Here is a 5609-nt window from a genome sequence, read left to right on the forward strand (position 1 = left end):
AAACCTGTTCAGCATCATAGCAACACATAGACATTCAATGAAAGACGGGGTGGTAACTGTACATGAAGTGCTTTGGGTAGGAATCACACTCAGATCTCCCACAGTAAAGGAAAGAATTCTACCACTGAGCCGCCACTGCTCCCTGGAAATTTCCTACTGTTGTTGGGTGCCATCAAGTTGATTCCAACTCATAGCGACCCCACGTGACAGAGTAGAACTACCCCACGGGATTTTGGTTAGCAGTCAAACTCTTAACCATTGCACCACAGGGCTCCTGGGAATTTCTTCACACAGTCATAATCATCTGTGGTCTCTTCAGAGTTTTAAAAAAATAATAATTAAATACACCCTTCCCCATCAGTCCTACCCCACTAACATGAGACTTGGCAGAAGTCAGAAAGGTAATTCTATTTAACTCCTTCCTCCACTGTCCTCACACTCAAAAACCCAGTAAAATTATCATTCAGCTACATCATACCACAGGCTAATAAATATAAAGCCTCTTCTCCCCCGCCTCTTTGCCTCCCTCTTTCCTCATATTTCCCCTGTGATGTTTAGAGGAAACAAGTTGGCTTCACATCAGACCCAGAAGTGGGAAGGACTCACACACCAACTTATCTCCCTACAGGGAGACGTAAAATTTGCCTGTAAATAAAACCTTTTATTACTTAGCTTGAACATTAAATGTCATCAATATGTAGCATGTGTTTCATTATACCAGATACTAACATGTACTTAAAAATGAAATTCTGGAATGCCGCCCTGGCTTGCAGGATTCTAGCAAAGAGATTCTAGTACGGTCTTGGAGAGATGCCTCAGCCCCTGCTGCTGTTGGTAATTATAATTTTTACATTTACAGGGCACTTTGTGTTGATTGAACTAGTGGCATTCAAGGTGGTGGCAAAGATGCTCTTATTGTGCCTCCAGCTGTTTCTTACCACTGTGGCTTCCAATCTACTGCAGGCTGGAAAATAAAATAGCATATCCAAAGCTGTTAGAATTGTGCCCAAAGTAAGCACTCATTTGGAATTGTGCCCAAAGTAAGCACTCATTTGGGATCAATAAATCCCAAATGAGTGCTAAGGGAATTCTAGGTGAAAGGTACAGAGACTATGATAGCTGTCCACTAGCCTCGTTTGTTTTATTTTATTTTGCTTCCTGCTCATTTGTTCTTGGCTGTGCTCCAGAGAAATGCTTCTCAAAAATTAATGTGTATATGAATCACCTGGGAATCTTGTTAAACTGGAGAGTCTGATTCAATAGCTCTGGAGTGAGGCTTAGGTCTAATAAAGCTGTCAGGTGGTGCTTATGTTGCTGGTCAGTGGACCACACGTTGAGTCACAAAACTATAGAATCTCACTTTCTGATGTGGTAACCACTAGCCACATATGACTGTTTAATTAAAATTAATTAAAAGTAAATGAAATAAAGAATTCAGTTCCTTAGTTACACTAGCTACCTTGAAGTCCTCTGTGGCTACATGGGTTTAGATAGATAGACAGACAGACAGACAGAGGTGCCTGCCATGGAGCCAACTCCTACTCATGGCAACCTTATGTACAACAGGACAAAATATTGCCCAGTCCTGTGTCATCTGACAGTCACTGGCATGTTTGAGTCCACCATTGTGGCCATTTTGCTGATCCAACTCACTGAGGGTCTTCCTCACCCTGGCTGACCCTTTACTTCACCAAACATAATGCCCTCTTAAAGCAATTGATCCTTCTTGGTGATATGTCCAAAGCAAGCAAGACAGACAATGGTCTGTTGTGATCCATAGGTTTCCATTGGCTAATTTTTGTGGATAGATCACCAGGCCTTTCTTCCTAGTCTGTTTTACTCTAGAAGCTCCACTGAAATCTGTCCTCCATGGGTGACTCTGCTGGTATTTGAAATACCAGTGGCATAGCTTCTAGCATCACAGCAACACTCAAGATGGGTGGTGACACCAGGCTTAGTGGCTACCATATTGAAAGATCATATATGGAACCTTCCCATCATCACAGAAAGTGAGCTCTCGTGGCGTAATGGGTGAGACATTTGGCTGCTAACCAGAAAGTTAGTGGTTCAAACCCACCAGTTGCTCCACAGGAGAAAGATGAGGCAACCTACTTCCATAAATATTTACAGCTTTGGAAACCCAATGGAGGTCACTGTGAGTCAGAGCTGACTCAATGGCAGTGAGTTTGATTTGGTTTGGTATCGTCACGGAAAGTTCTATCAGACAGTGCTGCTTTAGAGATCTGAGGCTGTTGGAAATAGAACACTAGAAATGTGATATGTTACTATGCCCTGCCACCCTGGGTTAGCGGTAAAGTCAGATAAAAATTGGCTTGTGAGCAAAAGCTTGTTGTTGTTGTTATTTGCAAAGCTTAAGCACATGTTATTCTATCTAGATGAAGTCCTCAGTATTACGTTGCTTCTTTCTCTTTCTCACACCCATGCCTACCACTGCAGGTACATCTTGGTCAGTTATGACCTTGGGAAGTGCAAGAGGAACTCCTGTTTTGCCTTCTCCTTCCTGGTGACTCAGTGCAAGTGGAGGATTTACAACCCAGGCCCCACAATCCCTTCCCCTGCCCCTCTTTATTGTAAGGGGCTCTGAAATGTGTCCAGGAGGTTTAGAGAGGAAAGTTGAGGGAACCTGCTTTCCCCAGGTTCCTTATCTGCAGCCTCCACTTTCCTAAGCCTCCTCATCTCACAATGAGGTAGGAAGAATGGGACTTCCAGAGAATTGAGTTGATACTGCACACATTGGAGCAATAAAGCAAAGAGACTGGGCTCCCTCCTTTCAAGCAAATCCTTGTGGCCAGCAATTGCCGCAACAATTCACAGCAAAGCATTCTTCAGCAGGGGAAGGAGGGAGGGTGCAGAGACATTTTCCAAGAATGCCTTTCATGTGGACCCAGAGCTGTCATTTTCCCAGCAATTCAGTGAACCAGGACCTGGGCGATTTCCCAAAGTGCAGTTGGTGTGCATATGGCCGGCTCTAGAAATCACCCCAAGAGGCACATAACTAGGGGCACAGGAAATGTCTGCTTTGCCGCCCTCAGAATTCATGGTCTAGTAGGGCTGAAAAGATCCAAAAGGACTGGGACACCTCACTCTCTGGATGGAGAACTGTTGTCCCAGCTAACGCAGAGAGGCTGACCTGGAGCTGAATCCAGGAGGTCTCCTTTCTTGAGAAAGGCTCTGCTAATTCATATAGGAACAACAGCCCTTCTGTCTATAAATGTGTATGTGAGGCCGATGCCGATGCCATCCATCCCAAATAATCGGGTTAATCCAACTAGTAGAGACTGAGCAGGGAGCTCTGGTAGCGTAGTGCCTAAGGCACTTGACTGCTAACCAGAAGGCTGGTGGTTTAAACCCACCAGCCACTCCTCGGAAGGAAGGTTGGGCGATCTACTTCCATAGTGATACCACCCCAGAAACCCAAGGAGTGGTCACTATGAGTCGGGTCCGACTCGATGGCACATAACAACAACAACAACAGAGACGGAGCTGGCAACACAGGTGAAAAAAAACGCTGGAGCCAGAGCTAGAACTCAATTCAAAACCTGCCTCTGGCCCTTACTAAAGGGTATGACTTTAGGCAAGTCTCCTCTCCTCTCTGGGCCTCAGTTTACTTATCTGTAAAAGGAAAATAATACCTATTTGTTAGGGTTGTTGTTCAGTGTTTGGTACATAGTAGGTGCCCAATGAATGTCGATGTACCCATTCCGAACCTACAAGGGGGCAGGCCTAGACAAGGCAATGGAGGAGATGATGCTGGCAAAGTCCCTGTCTGTGTGGATTTTACATCCTTAAAGGGAGACAGACACTAATCAAATATTCACATGATGAAGTATAAAATAACAACCGTGGCAAGTGCAACAAGGAGAGCTACAGCATGTAACAAGAATCTGTAATGAGGAAACTAACCTAGCCAGGGAGGTTGTGACAGCTTCCCTGAGGATGTGATGGTTGAGCTGAGAGCTGAAGAATGATAGAGGTTGAATAGGCAAATAAGAGAGGAAACAGCATTCTAGGCTTAGAGAATAGCATTTGCAAAGGCCCTGAGGCAGGAGAGTGCTTGGTAGTCGATGAAGGAAAGAGGATTAGAGTGGCTGGATGGCAGAGAATCAGGAAACAATGAAAGAAGACAGACTGGAAAAGGAGATTCCTAAAGCTGTGTGCATCCAACTCTGAGGGGCCTAGCAGTATGCTAGGTCGAGAAGGTCAAACCAATTATAAATGGCTCTGCCCTTCAAGGAGTTTACAATCTACTGAAACAGAATGCTAACTGTTGAAGTTTCCTTTCACTACTGCTTGATGCATAGTGGCTAAGGCAATTGACTGCTAACCAGAAGGCTGGCGGTTCAAACCCACCAGCCACTCCTCGGAAGGAAGGTTGGGCAATCCTACTTCCGTAGTGATACTGCCTCGGAAACCCAAGGAGGGGTCGCTATGAGTCAGGGCCGACTCGACGGCACATAACAACAACAACAACAACAACAACTGCTTGATGCATTAAATCCATTATTAACTCTTGGACCATGCCCTGTAGGAAATTAAGATGGTGTCAAACTCACCCGATCAGAATTTCTAAAACCACTAACCTCACAAGCACATACACAACTCATCTGCAAGGAACCAAGAGAGGACTGGACCCGGCTTCCTGAGGAGGTCCAGAGATGGCTATGGGAGAATGAATGCAGCCTGACCTGGAATGTCCCTTTTCTGCAAAATGCCCTGCCTTCTCCACATTGGCCACTGGCCTCTTGAAAGAGAAGCTGGAATGTCCATGTGAATCACATCCATTTTCCTGCTGACTACACAAGTGGTTTGCATTAGGAAACCATGGTGCTTTGCTGCCTTCATTCTTTCCAGATGAGGGTAGAACTGCAGGCATGATAATTGGATGAATGAATGGGGTGATTGATGACTCCAGCCAATCCCAGGAAGCCTTCCACTGGAGTCAGTGAGAAGTCCCCCAGGCTCACCCACTCAGAATGGCTCAGCCCAAGAACCAGAAATTTTGACCAGGAAAGAAGAAACCATATTCCTAGTAGTGGATGCATCTTTGGTCTTACCTTAGGTGTTGTGGCTCACCTTCCTGAAATGCTTCATGGCAGATGGCCTATGGAAGGAACTGCCATAATAGCAGGATGAGGAGCATTTCAGTATTCGGTGGTTATTGTAACAGGAATGAATCTTATTCAAAAACTCCTCACTGATCTATAAAACAAAACAAAATCAGTTGCTAACAAGTTGATTTTGACTCATGGCAACTTCATATATGTCAGAGTAGAACTGTGCTCCATAGAATTTTCAATGGCTATGATCTTTTTGAAGTAAACCTGTCTTCTGAAGTGCCCCTGGGTGGATTCAAACCACAAATTTTTTGGTTAGTAGTCAAGTGCTTAATTGTTGTACCACCAGGGCTCTTTCATTAATCTATGTTGTTGTTGTTATGTGCCGTTGAGTTGGACCCGACTCATAGCGACCCCTCCTTGGGTTTCCGAGGCAATATCACTACGGAAGTAGATTGCCCCATCTTCCTTCTGAGGAGTGGCTGGTGGGTTTGAACCGCCAGCCTTCTGGTTAGCAGTCAAGTGCCTTAGCCA

Source organism: Orycteropus afer, unplaced genomic scaffold (genome assembly GCF_000298275.1).
Source record: "Orycteropus afer afer isolate SDZICR_OR568_19922 unplaced genomic scaffold, OryAfe1.0 scaffold00313, whole genome shotgun sequence".
In the NCBI taxonomy this organism is placed as follows: domain Eukaryota; kingdom Metazoa; phylum Chordata; class Mammalia; order Tubulidentata; family Orycteropodidae; genus Orycteropus; species Orycteropus afer.